The sequence below is a fragment of the Physeter macrocephalus genome, chromosome 17 (genome assembly GCF_002837175.3).
Source record: "Physeter macrocephalus isolate SW-GA chromosome 17, ASM283717v5, whole genome shotgun sequence".
NCBI classification, from domain to species: domain Eukaryota; kingdom Metazoa; phylum Chordata; class Mammalia; order Artiodactyla; family Physeteridae; genus Physeter; species Physeter macrocephalus.
In genome coordinates this window covers 2,817,408-2,836,340 of record NC_041230.1, presented here as the reverse complement: position 1 = coordinate 2,836,340, position 18,933 = coordinate 2,817,408, and the positions used below count along the sequence as shown (strand labels likewise).

Genomic DNA, 18,933 nt, shown 5'->3' with positions numbered 1-18,933 from the left:
TTTTTATTTCTATTTTGAGAGATTTCTTTGTGTCTGGAAGCTTAACATGAGAAACAGACTCTCCTATATGTTCTTTGAAACTTAAAATTTAAAAACTTTTGTTTTTAAAAAAAATATTTTAATTTGTTTTTCATATTTAATCCATCTGAAATTAATTTTTGTCACGGAGTGAGGCAAAGATCTAATTTTTCCATTTGGATAGTCAATTGTCCCAGGACCCCTTATTGAAAAGCTTGTTCTTTTTCATTGGGGTCGTGCCTTCAATTTGATGAAATATGATCATTTCTATTTCATCTGCACCACCTTCCATTGCCAGCATAGTTCAGACACTTGGGTGGAAATGACAAAAGAAAAAACCTAACTTGAAAAAACTTTAAAAGAATAAAGAGGGGCTTCCCTGGTGGCGCAGTGGTTAAGAATCCGCCTGCCAACGCAGGGGTCACGGGTTCGATCCCTGGTCCGGGAAGATCCCACATGCCGCGGAACAACTTAGCCCGTGCGCCACGACTACTGAGCCCGCGTGTCACAGCTACTGAAGCCCGCGCACCTAGAGCCCGTGCTCCGCAGCAAGAGAAGCCACCGCAATGAGAAGCCCACGCACCGCAACGAAGAGTAGCCCCTGCTCGCCGCAACTACAGAAAGCCCGCGCACAGCAAGGAAGACCAACGCAGCCAAAGAAAACAAAACAAAACAACAATAAAGAAAGAAGGAAGGAAGGAAGGGAGGGTGGGATGGAGGAATAAACTGAATCGTGTAACCAGACAAAGGAAAAGACAGCTAGAGATATCCTCAGACAACAGTCAATACATCCACATACTCAAATGCCTTTTTTCTTTATGTCTCTCGCCTATTTCTATTTCTGTGTTATCATTATTATTCAGACCAGCTGTCCCTATGAGTCTGGAACTGAAGTGACAAGTCTAGGCTCACAGCCTCACAGACTTTCATCCAAAGAGGTAAGGGGGCCTCCTACTTACTGGATCCATTTAGAAAAAGATATTATTGGCTACCTTTGGAAGATGCTAGAAACACAACTCACAAAATTTTAAAACGCAGAGGAAAGAAGTCAAGTGTTTCTCCTGCCTTTCATTTATAACCTGTACCTCAGGACACCCAGATAAATGAATAGGCCAAGTTTCTACTCATACTACAACTAATAGGCAAAGAAGAAAACCTCCAAGTCTTATCTTTGCTTAATGCATGCCCACGTTATCAGGAATAATAACAGAGGGTCTGGTTAGTGTCTTTTCCTCCAGAAACTGTATCTACATGATAGACAGAACATCCAGAGACAAAGCAGAAGGGACCTCAGATGGTCAGAATCAAAGGGAGTTATTTTTTTCAAAGAAGTACTGAGAGAAGTGGCAGATCTCATCTAAAATCCAGGCCAGAGGTCAGCAAACTTTCTGAAAAGGACCAGAGGGCAACAGTTTCAGTATCTGTGGGCCATAGGACCTGCTGTTGCAGCATGAAGGCAGCCATAGATGATACACAAACGGGGGCAGCTGTGTTCTAATAAACCTTTATTTATAAACACCAGTTGTGGGCCAGAGTTTGCCCACCCCTGTCCTAGACCCATGCTTTCTGAGATCTGAATGAATCACCAGAAGAAGAACGGAATTAAGCCAGGAAAGGCGTGTTCTAGCGTGCAAGGAAAGACATTTTTTAAACCCCTTTCTCAGTTTTCAGATCTTTAAAAGTGAGAGACAAGCAGGATAGGATGGTTTCTGCAGTCCTTTCCATCTTTGATGTGCTAAGTCTCTGGGGCCATGTATCCTACAGTGGGTTTGTCCAAGGGAGGGGGCCCAGCCAGCATCTCTTTCGAAAAGAGTCCCAGCTGTTCTGCAACTTGGATGGGGCCGGTTTCCTAGGAAGATTTCTTGCCTGCACCTTTGCCATTGCTGACTGTAAAATACAGTGAAGAAAAGTGGGTGGAGCAGGGGGGAAAGGGGGCCAAGAGCAGAGAGGTCTCCCGACTCTCGGGTCCCTGGCCTATCCCCGATTCCCCCACCTCCTTTGTTTCTCCCTAGGGTGTGTCTGCCTCTTTGCTCTCACGCCGTGTGTGGGTTTATGTGTCCATATATGTATGTGTGTTTGCATGTGTGTGCACACGTGTGTGTGTATGTGTTGTGGGAGGCTCAAGGAGAAGACAGAAGGTGGAGGAGAGTGAGGGGTCAGGATGCTTGGAGGCAAGGAAAGAGAAGACACACTCTGGATTTACAGGAAGGCAAACAATAAATAGGGGTGGGGGGCTCTGCTATACAGACTCTCTCTCTCTCTCTCTCTCTCTCTCACACACACACACATGCACACACAGACTATACTAGTCTCCTCCAGCTGCCACAATAAAATACCATAGATTGGATGATTTAAACAACAGACATTTGTTTTCTCAGTTCTGGAGGCTGGAAGACCAAGATCAAGGTGTCGGTGGATTCAGTTTCTGCTGAGAGCCCTCTTCCTGGCTTGCGGATGGATACCTTCTCACTGTGTCCTCATGTGACCTTTCCTCCCCTTGATACTAATCCTATTGATGAAGGCCCCACCCTTATGACCTCATTTAACCTTTAATTACTTCCTTAGAGGCCCCATTTCTACATACAACCGGACTGGAGTTTAGAGATGCAACACAATGAGTTTCAGGGGGTGGGGCACAAACATTTGGTCCATAAGACACACACACACACACACACACACACACTGTTCTATACAGACATCCACAGAGCGAGCTGCACAGAGCCTCTACACGTACACAGTCACACACCAGCACACACTCTTATGGGCTGAATTTTGTCTACCCCCGAAACCCACATCTTGAAGTCCTAAACCCCCAGTACCTCAGAATGTTGCCTTATTTGCAGAGGGGAGCCATTGCAGATTAATTAAAAGGACGAGGTCATACTGGAATAGGGTGAGCCCTCAACCAATACGATTGTATCCTTGTAAAAAGGGGACATTTGGACACAGGGAGAGCACCATGTGAAGATGAAGGCAGAGGTCAGAAACACCAAAGCTTCCCCAGAGACCCACCAGACACCAGGACAGCAGTGTGGAACACAAGGAACCGGCCCGGAGCAGAACTTGACTTTGGACTTCTGTCCCCCAGAACCGTGAGAGAACAGATTTGGGTTGTTTCAGCCACCCAGTCTGTGGCATTTTGTTAAAGCAGCCTGAACAGATTAATACAGGAAAGTAGGGAGGCTGCAGGAACGCCAGGAGGAGCAGAAGCCTCGCCTCCAAGCTCTCAGCATATGCTCCATCGTCCCATCGGAACTCACCAGCAAAACACAAAGATGCACGATTAAGAACTTCACGATGGTGACCACAGAGCGTTAGAACCCAAGCGTGGGTCTCCTGCTGAATGTGAGGTCCCCTTTGCCCTGGTTGCACGCCCTTGAAGCTGGCCCTGCCTTCATCCTAGCTTCAACCAGAAGCGGAGGCAGGAGATAGATGGGCCCCAGGTGGAACAGCTGGAGTTGGTCCCCTGTGGACAGATAACTCCAAGACGAAGGGGAGGAGGAGCGGAGCCCTGCCCAGATAAGAGACCACATATTTCTCACTCTCGAGGTCAAGGAGACCTTCCCGACTACACATGCGCAGAAAGGCTCCTTGGAGGTCAAAAAGGGAGTGATGTCAGCCTACCCATAGGCCTCTTCGCAAGAATCCACCTTGGCTGAGAGATGCACGAGCATACATGGGAGGACCCTGAGATGAACCAAGGACGGACTCAGAACCAGGCAAAGCAAGATGACTGGCCAGAGGAAACCCGGAAGAAATGCCCCACATAAGTGATTCAAACTACCACGAGGGCGCGACTCTCTCTGTGAGCCCACCCATGTGTGCCTATTCACATGTACTCTTTTTCCTCCTAATAAACACTTTATTTGCTTCACTACTTGTCACTGGCCACTGGTCTAGAGGTTAGGATTCAGCGCCCTCACTGCTGCGGTCTGACCTCAATCTCTGGCCGGGAACTGAAATCCTGCTTCAAGCCTCTGCAGGCCAAGGCCGTCCGAGATCATATTCTCTAGGGTTGGTGCATGCGAAGGAGAACGCACTTTGCTCCCCTCCTCACCGAGCCACCCAGCCTGGTTGACAAGGTGCTTAAGTCACAGCATCTTGTCATCAGGATGGGGAAGCGGGGGAGTGTCTCTCTGTTCCTCTTACCCTAGAAGTCATTCTCTTTAAAACTTGGGCGCTCTCAGGGACCATCTGTCTCACCATGTGGAGGAAACTCGTCTTTACCGAGAAACACGAAGATGACTCAGAGAGCATCGGGAAAAAGAGACAGAGAGATTGTGCCTTCAGCTTTGATTTTTGGCTTCTGATTGCTTCCAAAACTCAGCATTTCTTCCCTTCTTACAGCTTTCTTGTTCAATCATTCTGGGAACCTTCTGAGCCAAAGCCAGAACAAAAAACCCCCAAACAACCCAGAAATTCCTTTGCGTCTAAGCTAGTCTGAGAAGGGATTTTGTTCTGATCAAAGCATCTTGACGAATATTATTAAAATCAATGACCCTAACAGATATCTTTTATGGACATCAGCTCTGGTATTCATCCTCCTTAAATTACTATAGTAAGTCTTTAATTTTAATGGCGTGATTCCTGAGCTTTTATTCTCTAAAATCACAAATGCGGTAGCAAGTGTAGTCCAGTTTTGTTGTCTTAACTTATGTCTTCCACATGGGACATGCCGGAGAAGAGGCTAAGAACTGTGGAAACAGGACAGTCCTTTGTTTTCACACAGGGTTGGATACAAGCTTGGGGTTATGTGGACTTGGGAAGATTTCTTTAAAATCTCCAGGGCTCGGGAGGCGGATGAAGATGGCTGAGTGGGGGGAGACGGAGCTCACCTCCCTGCCACAAACACATTCAAGGTACATTTAAAGGGAATTCCCGGCGGTCCAGTGGTTAGGACTCCGTGCTTCCACTGTAGGGGGCCCAGGTTCTGTCCCCGGTCAGGGAACTAAGATCCTGCAAGCCATGCGGGGTGCAGCCAAAAGAAAAAAGACAAGAACATCTACATGTGGAACAATTCTCATGGAAAACTAACTGGAAACTGGCAGAAGATCTCCTATACAACCAAAGCTGCCAGAAAGATCTCCAGGTATCCGGGTAGGATGGAAAAAAAGGCCTTCGCTTAGTATCTGTGCCCCTGGGAGGGATCTGTAAGGAGGAGAAGGTCCACACAGGAGGAGCCTCAGCCTGGGAAGTGAGAGGTTGAGCCATAACCCGGGCATACCAGTCCTGGGGTCCTGCAGGGAGGAGACAAGCCCCCTGGCCTACCAGGAAACCCGCAGAAGCAGAGAGGAGGGCTGGAGAAGCCTGGACTCCACTCCCGATGAGTGCACGTGTGATGGCTTGCTGATAATCAGGGCAGAGAGGGCCCTGCACTGGCAGCTGTTGCCTAGCTGCACTTCCCAATCCAAAGGGGCCAACGCTCTGGCCCTGCTCACTCCACGCCACAGCCACGCGTGAGATCTGGGCAGAGACTTGGTCTGACTCTGCAGAGACAGACAAGGGCACCTGGGATGTGGGCCAGACAGAGCCGCAAAGGTCACTGTTAGCGTGCACACGGGGTGGCAGGTGTAGCTGAGCAGACACTGTCAGTGCGCGCAGGCTATCACCACAGGAGCACGCGGCAGCCGAGCACCGAATCTCAGGCAGAAAGGCTCCGGGAGAGGATACATACAGCTGCGCAGAGACAGCCCAGAGGCCCTGGGGTGTGATCCAGGTGGGGTAGCCACGGTCACCGGCGGGTGTACTCAGCGGTACACAGCCGCCTGTCTCCCGGCAGGAGTGGGCTCTGTCTGCTCCACAGTGCAGCTTAGCGCTAGACCAGGGGTGGGCAGGTCCCGGGAGAAGTCTGGCCCAGAGGCAGCCCAGATCCCAGGCAGCAGTGCAGCCACTTCCACTCCTGCAGCCACAGTGCCCCGAAGAGCAGCCCCAGCCTCCTCTCCATCATAGCCTTATCTGTGTATTCATTTATTTGACCTCACCACGTGGCATGCACGATCTTAGTTCCCCGACCAGGGATCGAACCCACGGCCCCTGCAGTGGAAGCGCGGAGTCTTCACCGCTGGACCGCCGGGGAAGTCCCTACACCATAGCTTTGCACTAGATCTGGGATGAACACAAGAGAGAAAGGGGTGCGACCCTGGGCTGCTTCTGAGCAGAGCCGTGAACATCTACACAGGTGGTGCATAGGTCCTCTGGGACCACACGTGACTCACTTGCTTCACCAATCACCTCCCCTGGGGCAGGGCACCCACTCAAGGGCAACGGAGCCTGACTGAAACCTACCCTCAGGGCTGCTACTCCAACAGCTGGGGAGCAGACCCGGCCCCCGACACGGCTGTGACAACCACAGAGCAAAGAGGAGGCCCCGCCTCACATCCAGCACAAGCTCTAGATACTATAACGCCAACAACACCCCCTATCAAGGGGATAACGGGCAGCACATCCTGAGGAAAGATGTGGCTGGTGCCCATACCAAAGCCAGCCTTCGCAGCAAAACATTGGATGCACACAGTGTACACAGGGACATTCCCAATAAAAACATCCCTTCAAAGCCACAGTAGATAACTGTTTCTCCTAAATTCATAGAGACAGAGAAAGTTAAGTAAAATGAAAAGGCATAGGAACTATTCCCAATTATAAGAACAAGAGAAATCTGAAAGAACAAATAATGAAATACCAGCCTACTAGACCCTGAGTTCAAAAAAAGATAATAAAAATGCTATCTGAATTAAGAAAGATTATCGGTAGAAATGTAGGTCATTGTAACAAGGAACTATTGGGTTGGCCAAAATGAATGAACTTTTTGGCCAACCCAATAGAAACTATAAAGATGAACCAATTAAAAATAGACAATTTGGGCTTCCCTGGTGGCGCAGTGGTTGAGAGTCTGCCTGCCGATGCAGGGGACACGGGTTCGTGCCCCGGTCCGGGAGGATCCCACATGCCGCGGAGCGGCTGGGCCCGTGAGCCATGGCCGCTGCGCCTGCGCGTCCGGAGCCTGTGCTCCGCAACGGGAGAGGCCACAGCAGTGAGAGGCCCGCGTACTGCAAGAAAAAAAAAAAAAGACAAGTCAATTGTCCAGATAAAAACCAATCTAGAAGCAATGAATAGCAGACTAAATGACACAGAATGAATAAGTAATATGGAAGATAGAATAATGGAAGTCACCCAATCAGAAAAGCAGACAGAAAGACAAATGAAAAAAACAAAAAAATGAAAGCAACATATGAGGTCTATGGGATAATACAAAACGTGCCAACCTACACATAATACGGGTTTCAGAAGGAGTAGTGAGAGAGAAAGGGATCAAAAATGTATTTGAAGAAATTATGGCTGAAAAGTTCCCAAACCTAAAGAAGGAAACAGATATCCAAGCGCAGGAAGCACAGAGAGTCCCAAAGAAGATGAACCCAAATGGACCCATACCAAGACATATCATAATTAAGATGCCAAAGTTAGAGATAAAGAGAGGATTCTAAAGACAGCAAGAAAAAAACAAACAGTCAGTTACAAGGGAACCCCCAGAAGGCTATCAGCTGAACTCTCTGCAGAAACTTTGCAGGCCAGAAGGGAGTGGCATGATATATTCAAAGTCCTGAAAGGCAAAAACCTGCAACCTAGAATACTCTACCCAGCAGCATAATCATTTAGAATAGACGGAGAGAGAAAAAAAAAAAAAAAACTTCTCAGACAAGAAAAACGAAAAGGATTCAGCAATACTAAACCTGCCCTGAAAGAAATATTGGAGGATCTTCTCTAAATAGAAAAGAAGCAAGAATATACAGGAAAGGGAAAATCACAAAAAGAAAGGCAAATATATAAAAAGATTGAAGATCACTTAAATAAGCCAGTATATATATTTTTAAAAATCCAAAAATTCTGCGAAAGCGATTATAACTACAATGAACAGCAAAAGGATATACATGAAGATGGAAAATAGGACATCAAAAATCACAAAATGTCAGGGAGGGGAGTATAAAAATGTAGGTCTTTTAGAATGTGTTTGAACTTGAATGACTATCACTTTAAAACAAGTAGATATAGTTATGGGTCAGCATACTTGAACTTCATGGTAACCGCAAATCAGAAAAATACAGTTGGGAATTTCCTGGTGGCCCAGTGGTTAGGACTCGGGGCTTTCACTGATGAGGCCCGGGTTCAATCCCTGGTTGGAGAACTAAGATCCCACAAGCCTTGTTGTATGGCCCCCCCCAAACAAAAAAATTAAAAGTATACAATTGATCCACAAAAATCAAAAAGAAAGAAACTCAAACATGCTACAAAAGAAAACCATCAAACCACGAAAGAAAAAACAAAAGAAAGAATCAAAGAAGAACTACAAGAACAACTGGAAAACAAGGATTACAATGGCAATAAGTACATACCTGTATACCTATCAATAATTACTTTAAATGTCAATGGACTACATGCTCTGATCAAGAAACAAAAGGTATCCAAATTGGAAGGGAAGAGGTAAAATTGTCATTATATGCAGATGGTACTCTACATAGAACACCCTAAAGACTTCACACAAAAACTATTAGAACTGATAAAGGAAATTAGCAAGGTAGCAGGATACAAAATTAACTTATAGAAATCTGTTGTATTTCTTTACACTAATAATGAGATACCAGAAAGAGAAAATTAAAAAATAATCCCATTTAAAATCATGTCAAAAAAGTTAAAATACCTAAAAATAAACTTAACCAAGGAGGTGTAAGACATATAATGCTGAAAACTATAAAATGTTGATAAAGGAAAATGAAGATGATTCAAAGCAATGAAAAGATATTCCATGCTCTTGGATTGGAAGGATTAATATTGTTAAAATGGCCATACTCCCCAAAGCAATCTACAGATTTAATGTGATCCCTATCAAAATACTAATGGCATTTTTCACAGAACTAGAACAAATAATCCTAAAATTTATATGGAACCATAAAATGTCCAGAATTGCCAAAGCAATCCTGAGGAAAAAGAACAGCGCTGGAGGCATAACCCTTCCAGACTTCAGACTATATTACAAAGCTACAGTAATCAAAATAGCATGGTATTGGCACAGAAACAAACACATAGATCAATGGAACAAAACAGAGAGCCCAGAAAGAAACCCACATACCTACAGTCAATTAATCTTTAACAAGGAGGCAAGACTATACAATGGAGAAAAGACAGTCTCTTCAACAAGTTGTGTTGGGAAAGCTGGACAGCTGCATGGAAAAGCAATGAAGTTAGAACACTCCCTCATACCATACACAAAAATAAACTCAAAATGGCTTAAAGACATAAATATAAGACAGCATACCATAAAACTCTTAGAAGAGAACATAGGCAAAACATTTTCTGACATAAATTACAGCAGTATTTTCTTAGATCAGTCTCCCAAGGCAAAAGAAATAAAAGCAAAAATAAACAAATGGGACCAAATGAAACTTAAAAGCTTTTGCACATCAAAGGAAATCACCAACAAAACAAAAAAGACAACCTGCAGATTGGGAGAAAATATTTGCAAACAATGAAACCAACAAGGGGTTAATATTCAAAATAAACAAATAGCTCATGCAACTCAATAAAAACAGAAAAACAAAAAACAACCTGATCAAAAAATGGGCAGAAGACCTATACAGATGTTTTTCCAAAGAAGATATACAGATGGCCAACAGGCATGTGGAAAGATGCTCAACATGGCTAATTATTAGAGAAATGCAAATATAAACCACAGCGAGATATTACCTCACACCAGTCAGGATGGCTATCATCAAAAAGTCTACAAATAATAAATGCTAGAGAGGGTGTGGAGAAAAGGGAACCCTAGTACACTCTTGGTGGAAATGCATAAATTGGTGCAGCCTCTATGGAAAACAATATGGAGGTTCCTTAAGAAACTAAAAGTAGGGCTTCCCTGGTGGTGCAGTGGTTGAGAGTCCGCCTGCCGATGCAGAGGACACGGGTTCGAGCCCTGGTCTGGGAAGATCCCACATGCCGCGGAGCAACTGGGCCCGTGAGCCACAACTACTGAGCCTGCACGTCTGGAGGCTGTGCTCCTCAACAAGAGAGGCTGCGATAGTGAGAGGCCCGCGCACCGCGATGAAGAGGGGCCCCCGCTTGCCGCAACTAGAGAAAGCCCTCGCGCAGAAACGAAGACCCAACACAGCAAAAATAAATTAATTAATAAACTCCTACCCCCAACATCAAAAAAATCTTTAAAAAAAAAAAAAGAAAGAAACTAAAAATAGAGGTACCATATGATCCAGCAATCCCATACTGGGTAAATATCTGGGAAAAAGGAAAACTCTCCTTCGAAAAGATGCATGTACCCAATGTTCATAGCAGCACTATTTATAATAGCCAAGATTTGGAAACAACCCAATTGCCCATCAACAGATGACTGGCTTAAGAAGATATATATATATATACAGTGGAGTATTAGTCATAACAAAGAATGAAATATTGCCATTTGTAGCAACATGGATGGATGCAGAGAATATTATACTTAGTAAAATAAATCAGACGGAGAAAGGAATATACTATATGATATCACTTATATGTAGAATCTTAAAAATAATACAAATGAATCTATATATAAAACAGGAACAGAATCACAGACATAGAAAACAAACTTATGGTTACCAAAGTGGAGAGCAAGGGAGGGAGGGAATAATTAGGACTATGGGATTAATGGATACAAACTACTATACATAAAATAGATTAGCAACAAGGATTACTGTTTAGCACGGGGAATTATACTCAATACTTGTACTAAACTATAATGGAATATAATCTGAAAAAAATAACTGAATCACTTTGCTGTACACCTGAAGCGAACACAATATTGTAAATCAACTGTACTTCCATTTTTTTTTAAAAGCTGAGTCGGAATTTTAAAAAAAGAAATCTCCTGGGCTCTGTGTCCTCATCATAGAGAGACATATCTAACAGGGGTGTAAGCAGGACCAACACTCCTAGTTTTCCTGGGACTGGGGTTGGGGGTGGGACGGTTCTCAGGATGTGAGAATGAGGAGTCTGCCAGGACATGAACATTTCAGGGCTAAAACTGAGAAAGTCCCAGGCAAATCAGAATTGGTCACCCTAGTTGTAAGCATATGCGTTGTAAAGATGTAGGTGTGACAATTACATTGATTGATATTTATTTATTTATTTATTTATGGCCGCGTTGGGTCTTCGCTGCTGCGCGCGGGCTTTCTCTAGTTGCGGCGAGCGGGGGCTACTCTTCGTTGCGGTGCGCGGGCGCCTCATTGCCGTGGCTTCCCTTGTTGCGGACCGGGGCTGGAACCCGTGTCCCCTGCCTTGGCAGACGGATTCTTAACCACTGTGCCACCAGGGAAGTCCCACACAGATTCAGAGAACAACTTTTTTCTCATCCCCCTTCCCCTATCGTATCCACCTCATAGGTCTAGTTTTTTACCTGTGCCCTTGGGGACATCTAAGGCAAATCTCATGGTTTTTATAGTCATCTCAGATAATAGAGACTTTCAATCCCTTTTTTTTTTTTTTCTTTTTAAGTCATATGCCAGGAAAAAAATTGCGTCAGTTCGGTAATTGCAATGCTTTTGGCAAGTTGCCTGCAGCTGCAGCGGTCATAGTCAGTTTTTAATTTACGTCCCTACCTGGCGCTTCTGGTCCTCCTCCTCCCTCTCTCAAGGGCGCAGTTTTCTCACGTGTTGTCCGCAGATGCTTCCCCTCCAACAGGTCCTGTGAGGAAACCCTCAATCTTTGCGGGGTGCCCGTGGTTACATTTCCTGCTTCTCCCCGCAGGGTTCATCTCCCACCTCCAGGTGGCGCTCCTGGAAAGGATATAAGACCCCTGATTCATATTGTCTCTCCCGCTCCCTCTTTTCCCCTCTCCCCCCTCCCTCTTCTCCAGACTGTCCCAGAGCATCTTCAGAGCTGTCAGCACAATCTTGAGCCCTTGAGATGTTCCAAACGTGAGCGACATCCCATTCTTCTCTGGGTCGTGCCCCTCCCCCCATACTAAGTGCTCTGAGCGGCTCAGTTGAAGCTTTTCCCCTTTGAAGCTTGAAGTGCGAAAACATCTCACCACGTTCCTATGTTGAAGAGAGACTGGGACCCACAGCGCACCAAGTGCTCTTGTAAACAAGCATATGAAGACAAAACAAAACAGCTCTTCAGCACCAGGTGGAAAACAGACCTGGGGTGGGGAAATTGGGTTTCTGGCTTAAGTCATGCGTGGATGGTCCCACTTTCGGGTCTGGCCTCATTGGCACCTATAGTCTGTGGGTCTGGGCAGAAACTGAGTTTACAATGATCCTCCTTTAATGTTCTGTTATATATGTGTGCAGACACCTTGCAAATTTCACACAAGGGCAAGTTGTGAAGACAAATGGATGGTAGGAGTCCATTTTCACCAAAAAGCAAACACAAACAAGTAAACAAACAAAAACCCCACAAGAATTCATGAATAGATGGACACAAAAATGAAAGGTGACATTCACCAAAACGTTAACAAGGGATGGGAACTTGAGTAATTTCTTCTTTTAAGTACGTGGATGTGCTATTTCTTACATGAAAATGGTAACTGCATAATAAAATGTACTGCAATAAGCGTTGATGGGTGATGTGTGTAAATGGCCTGCATACCATTCATTCCTCAGGAGGTCACTTTATTTTGGTTGTTTTGCAGCTGTCGGTTCATTGCCTCCGGGCAAGGCACGGAAACAGCTGAGTCTTTTCTGTATCCATCGCTTGAACCACAGTTAAAGAAGATTCCTTTTGGAAAGGGAACACAAAGTTGGAGGCTAGAGCTGTGGAATCTGGGAGAGAGTCGTGGGCGTCTGCAGAACCATTTCCTCTGCACCACGAGTGTCATAAGCAAGAACAAATCTGACTCCATATTAAATCTGTTTCTTTTACTTTAACCTTTACTTTCTGTTGCTTTTGTTCCAAGTTATTCACTGAAAGGATGTTGCCTATGCTAAAAGCATACATAATGGCCTGTCGCAGGGAACCCTGCTGCCTCTGCCTGAATGTTAAACTAAAATACCTCTGTTCAGCTCCCAGGGAAACATCCTGACCCAGCCCACCTGTGAATGGCCGCAGGAAAGAAGAAATTAACACATTCCCTCCCCAGTCTGGGCAAACCAGGAGATATCTGCAAAACGCTCCGGCCTTTTTACTTTATCTCCTCACCTCCCCCTCTCTGTTCGGTAAAAGAAGCTAGCAGCCAGACTCCGGTAAGATAGTTCTCTAGGACTCTAGTCCACCATTTTCTTGGACTCCTGTCTTACCAAATAAAGTTGTTATTCCTTGCTCCAACACCTCCCGATTTACTGGCCTGTCGCGCAGGGGGCAGAGCGAGCTTGGACGCGGTAACACGAGGAAATGCCAGAGGGCTTGCCTCCGGTTGAGAATGATAATTAAAAGGCCTCAGCTGCGGGTTTCCCTGGTGGCGCAGTGGTTGGGAGTCCGCCCGTGAGCCATGGCCGCTGAGCCTGCGCGTCCGGAGCCTGTGCTCCGCAACGGGAGAGGCCACAGCAGTGAGAGGCCCGCGTACCGCAAAAAAAAAGTGTGCTTGTTTGCGTGTACCCACCCACCCTCCACCAAATTCCATATATACTGACCTTCCCCCCGCCTCTTCGGAGCAGTTTCTCAGGGGTCTCTGAAACGCTGGCTCCCGGGCTACAGTCCTCATTTGGTCCCAAATAAAACGACTCAAGAGTTCTCACGTTGTGCATTGTTTTTTCAGTCGACACACTCTCAAGTGACTACTCAACTGAGGGACCTGACCGGGAACCCTCAACATCGTCAAGGTCATTCAAAACAAGGAGAGTCTGAGAAACTGTTGCAGTCAAGAGGAGACACACTGTATAAATGCAATATATCCTGGAAAGGAACAAAGGACATTAAGTAAAAACTAAGGAAATTTGAATAAATTACGGGCTTTACTGAACAATAATGTATCTATACTGGTTTCATTATTTGTGACAAATGTATCATACTAAGAGTAAGATATTAATAGGGGAAACTGGTAATAGGTAATAAATAGGAATCTCTGCACTATCTTTGCAATTTTCTGTCAATCTAAAATTATTCTAAAATTAAAAAAAAAAAATTTTAGGGAATTCCCTGGCAGTCCAGTGCTTAGGGCTCAGCGCTTCCACTGCCGGGGGCCCGGGTTCCATCCCTGGTCAGGGAACTAAGATCCCACAAGCTGTGCAGTGTGGCCAAAAATAAATAAATAAAAGGTTTTTTTTAATTTAAAGGATGAGACAAAGAAGCATCTGAGGAGTACATTGCAACCCTTCCTAACATGATGACGTCTTCACGAGATCTCTGCTCACATCTCATAAAGCACAATCACACCCAGCCCGTTCCTCAATTAACCGTTAGCAGAGGGTATGGGATTACCATGATGAGCTAAGAGCGGTGTATAAAGTTTCACACGCAACAGAGTCACCTGGAGCGATGGTTATATCATAGATTGCTGAAGCTCACCCTCAGAGTTTCTGATTCAGTAGGTCCGTTTAGGACCCAATTATTTGTATTTCTGACCAGTTCCCAGGCAATGCTGGTGTTCCTGCCCTGGAGACCACACGTTGAGAACCACTGGCTTGCTAAGCCTTAGACTAATCAAGATTCACATCTGGGACCAGAAAAGGCCAAACATCACCAAGACTTAAGGACGGTGACTCGATACCTGAACGACATCAGGATTCTCTTAGCAAAGCAGCTTGTGAGAAGTGGCTGTCTCCTATATGTTACAATGGCTTTTATCATTTCCCCCCCTTCTATTAATATTACACTGGCTTTTTGGAAAAATTCCTCAATCAGATCTTCTCAGTAATTTGTTCTTCAGCTGTATTCATTCTACTGTTTATCCTGTTATAGGCTAATATTAAATTCTTTATTTACCATCATATGTTTTCATACCTAGTATTTCCACAAAACCCTTGCTTTATGGATTATTGTTCTTTTTTTCACATTGCTAACATGTTTCCTTATCTCTTTACCGTATATTTCCTTTATTTATTTATTTTTGTTGCGGTACGTGGGCCTCTCACTGTCGTGGCCTCTACCGTTGCGGAGCACAGGCTCCGGACGCGCAGGCTCAGCGGCCATGGCTCACGGGCCCAGCCGCTCCGCGGCACGTGGGATCCTCCGGACCGGGGCACGAACCCGTGTCCCCTGCATCGGCAGGCGGACTCCCAACCACTGCGCCACCAGGGAAGCCCTGTATGTTTCTTTTTAAAAAAACATTTTTAAAAACTATTTATTTATTTATTTAGGCTGTGACTGGTCTTAGTTGTGGCATGTGGGATCTTTTAGTTGCAGCATGCAAACTCTTAGTTGCGGCACCTAGTTCCCCGACCAGGGATCGAACCTGGGCACCCTGCACTGCGAGTGCGGAGTCTTACCCACTGGACCACCAGGGAAGTCCCTCTTTGTAGTATATTTCTTATACTTATTTAAATTCTTGGTTCCCCTAACACCCCTCCCCCAATAATCACAGCTTCACGCCACCAATCAACTCTTTAGGGACAGAGCTTTATAGTCAAACCCTTGGGGAGAATGTGACAGTTTTATGACACAGCTGTACATTATTTGACACTCCTTCCTTCAAGAGATGGGGTCTATGACCCTGTCCCCTCAGATATTAGGGGGTCTGTGACTGCTCTGGTCAATAGTTTGGCAGATCTGACCCCAGGCAACTTCCATATCTAGGTCATAAAACCCGATTCAACTTCTGCCTTGTTTACTGAGCCACCATGCAAGGAGTCCAACTACCCTGATGTCACCATGCCATGAGGAAGCCTAAGACACACAGAGAGGCCATGTGTACGCACTCCAGTCACCTGTCCCCTAGCCGAGCCCAACCTCGGAGTCACCCCAGCCTGGCACCAGATATGTAAGTAAAGAAGCTTCCAGGTGATTCTAATTCATCCCAGTACCCCACCCCTCATGCCACCCTCAGCTGGTCAAGTCTTCCCAGCTGGAGCTGCAGATATGGTGAAGCGGACACAGCCATCCTCTCTGTGCTCTGTCCAAATGCCTGACCCGTAGCATCTGTGAGCATGCTACAGTGAAGGTTGTTTTATGTCACTAAGTTTGGGATGGTTTGGTATAAATCAATAGATACCCAGAGCAGAGAAGCAGCAAGGGTCCCAATTTGAAGGGATGAAGTGGTGAAAGCCTTTTTTCCTGTGGCCCCTGCTGTAGGTCACGGCTGCCATTTTTTGTCGCTAGGAGGAAGCCAGTGATTGTCTTCAGCCCAACGGGGGATGCAGAAGGGGCAGCAAGACTCACCAGCTGCTGCTGCCCTGAGCCAAGTGTCTAATACTAGTGTTATCACTCAGAACTGTAATTAATACTAATTAATACTAATATTAATTAATACTAGTCTAATACTAGTGTTATCACTTAGAACTGTAATTAATACTAATTAATTAATACTAATTAATTAATACTAATATCAATACTAGTCTAATACTAGTGTTATCATTTAGAACTGTAATTAATACTAATTAATTAATACTAATTAATTAATACTAATATTAATACTAGTCTAATACTAGTGTTATCACTTAGAACTGTAATTAATATTAATTAATACTAGTCTAATACTAGTGTCATCACTTAGAACTGTAATTAATATTAATTAATACTAATATTAATTAATACTAGTCTAGTACTAGTGTTATCATTTAGAACTGTAATTAATATTAATTAATATTAATTAATTAATACTAGTCTAATACTAGTGTTATCACTTAGAACTGTAATTAATATTAATTAATTAATACTAATATTAATTAATACTAGTCTAATACTAGTGTTATCACTTAGAACTGTAATTAATATCTCCTTACAGAAACTCAACCTCATCCTACATGAAATACACTCGGACCTCCGTATCCATGGGTTCCGCGTCTACGGATTCAGCCCACCGCGAATGCAGAATGCGCCAGTGGGAAGGGCCGACTGTGCCACACCATTTTATACAGACGACTTGAGCATCCGTGGGATTTCGGTATCTGTGGGGATCCTGGAACCAATCCCCCACAGATACCGAGGGGTGATGTACTCTCATTTCCAGCCTCAAGCCGCTTGCCCAACCCCATAAGACTCCCCAAAGCAGAGAAGGGTTTGGACACATGGGGTCCCTTTGTCCTGTTCCAAAGACCCTTGTTCAGTTCGGCAGTTTGAGAAAGGGAGCAAAGCTGGGGAGGTCACGCCCTCTCCCCAGCTTCTGTCTTCTGCTGACCCTACAGGAAATGAGATGTGCTTTATTTCTACATCGTACTCTTAAAAGCCATCCCCTACTGAGCTTCTCTTGGCGTGAGTCCTCCACTGACACAATAAAAATTCACTATCAGATTCTAACTCACAAAATAGAATTACTGTACGATTCAGCAATTCCACTTTTGGGTATATACCCAAAAGAACTGGAAGCAGGGACTCGGATATGTATATTTGCATCAGATATCTGTATACCTGTGTTCATAGCAGCGTTATTCACAATAACCAAAAGGTAGCTTAAACAACAGAAATTTATTTCCCATAATTCTGGAAGCTAGAAATGCAAGATCAAGGTGCTGGTAGGTTGCTTTCTTGTGAGAGCTCACTTTCTGGCTTGCAGATGACTGTTTTCTCATTGTGTCCTCACGTGGCCTTTTCTCTGTGAGGGTGGGGGTGGAGGGAGAAAGAGAGAGAGAGAAAGAGACAAAGGGAGGGAGGGAGAGAGAGAGAGAGAAAAGAGACAGAGGGAAAGAGATCACTCTCTGGTTTCTCTTCTTATAAGGACACCAGTCCTATGGGATTAGGGTCCATCCTTAGGACCTCATGAAATCTTATTTACCTCCTTAAAAGCCCTATCTCCAAATATAGTCACATTGGAGGTTGGGGCTTCAACATATGAATTTTGGGGAGATTCCATTCAGTCCATAACACCATACAGTGAACTATTATTCAGTCTTAAAAAGGAAGGAAATTCTGATGCATGCTACAACATGGCTGAAACTTGAAGACATTATGCTAAGTGAAAGAGGCCAGTCACAGAGAGACAAGTACTGTATAAAGATTCCACTTATATGAAGTACCCAGAGTAGTCAAATTTATGCAGAAAATAGTTTCCAGGGGCTGCAGGGAGAGGGGAATGGGAGTTATCGTTTAGTAGATACAGAGTTTCAGTTTGGGAAGATGAGAAAAGTTCTGGAGACTGATGACAACGTGAATGGATTTAAAGCCACTGAAATGTACCCTTAAAATGATTAACATGGTAAAAAAAAAGTCTAACTCATATGGATTAACCAGAAAATTCCTAGGCACTGCAGCAGACAGAATAAAATGGAGAAGTTATGGGCACCCTGGTGATATGAATATTGAAAACTGCAAAGCAGGGACCCCACAGGGGGCTCAGGTTCAATCTCTGGTCAGGGAACTAAGATCCCACAAGTCACGTGGTGTGGCCAAAAACAAAACAAAAACCAAAAAACTGCAAAGCAAATCTGCAGGAGAGCAAAACTTCTAACCAAGTGAGGTGGTCGGTCAAGGCACCTTGAGTGACTGCCCTGGGATGAACCCCAGCTTTGGGGCTTTCATTGCACTTTATGAGAATTGAATCTGGAGGGTTAGACCCTGGTTGGGGAAACAGGAGACTGAATAGTGGTGCACCAGAATCCTGTTAAGCAAGTCCTCCTCATCTCTGGAACGATTTCATTTATCCAGTTATTTAAGAAATATTTATTGGGTTTCCCTGGTGGCACAGTGGCTGGGGGTCCGCCTGCCGATGCAGGGGACGCGGGTTCGTGCCCCGGTCCGGGAGGATCCCACATGCCGCGGAGCGGCTGGGCCCGTGAGCCGTGGCCGCTGCGCCTGCGCGTCCGGAGCCTGTGCTCCGCAACGGGAGAGGCCACAACAGTGAGAGGCCCGCGTACC

General features: G+C 45.1%; 1 long non-coding RNA gene across 2 annotated transcripts in view; it reads right to left on the bottom strand.

Moving 5' to 3' along the window:
- Window positions 1-168: 168 nt before the first annotated feature.
- LOC114484037 (uncharacterized) overlaps window positions 169-18,933 on the bottom strand; it is a 24,320-nt gene continuing 5,555 nt past the window's right edge. The window contains exons 2-7 of one of the 2 annotated variants that reach the window (XR_008615576.1): window positions 17,491-17,674; window positions 13,620-13,881; window positions 12,640-12,768; window positions 11,649-11,825; window positions 9,140-9,230; window positions 169-7,064 (exon numbers count right to left, since the gene is read on the bottom strand). This is a non-coding gene — a long non-coding RNA (uncharacterized lncRNA). Of the gene's footprint in view, window positions 7,065-8,856; window positions 9,231-11,648; window positions 11,826-12,639; window positions 12,769-13,619; window positions 13,882-17,490; window positions 17,675-18,933 lie in introns of those variants that run through there. The other variant, XR_008615575.1, reaches the window with a different exon arrangement.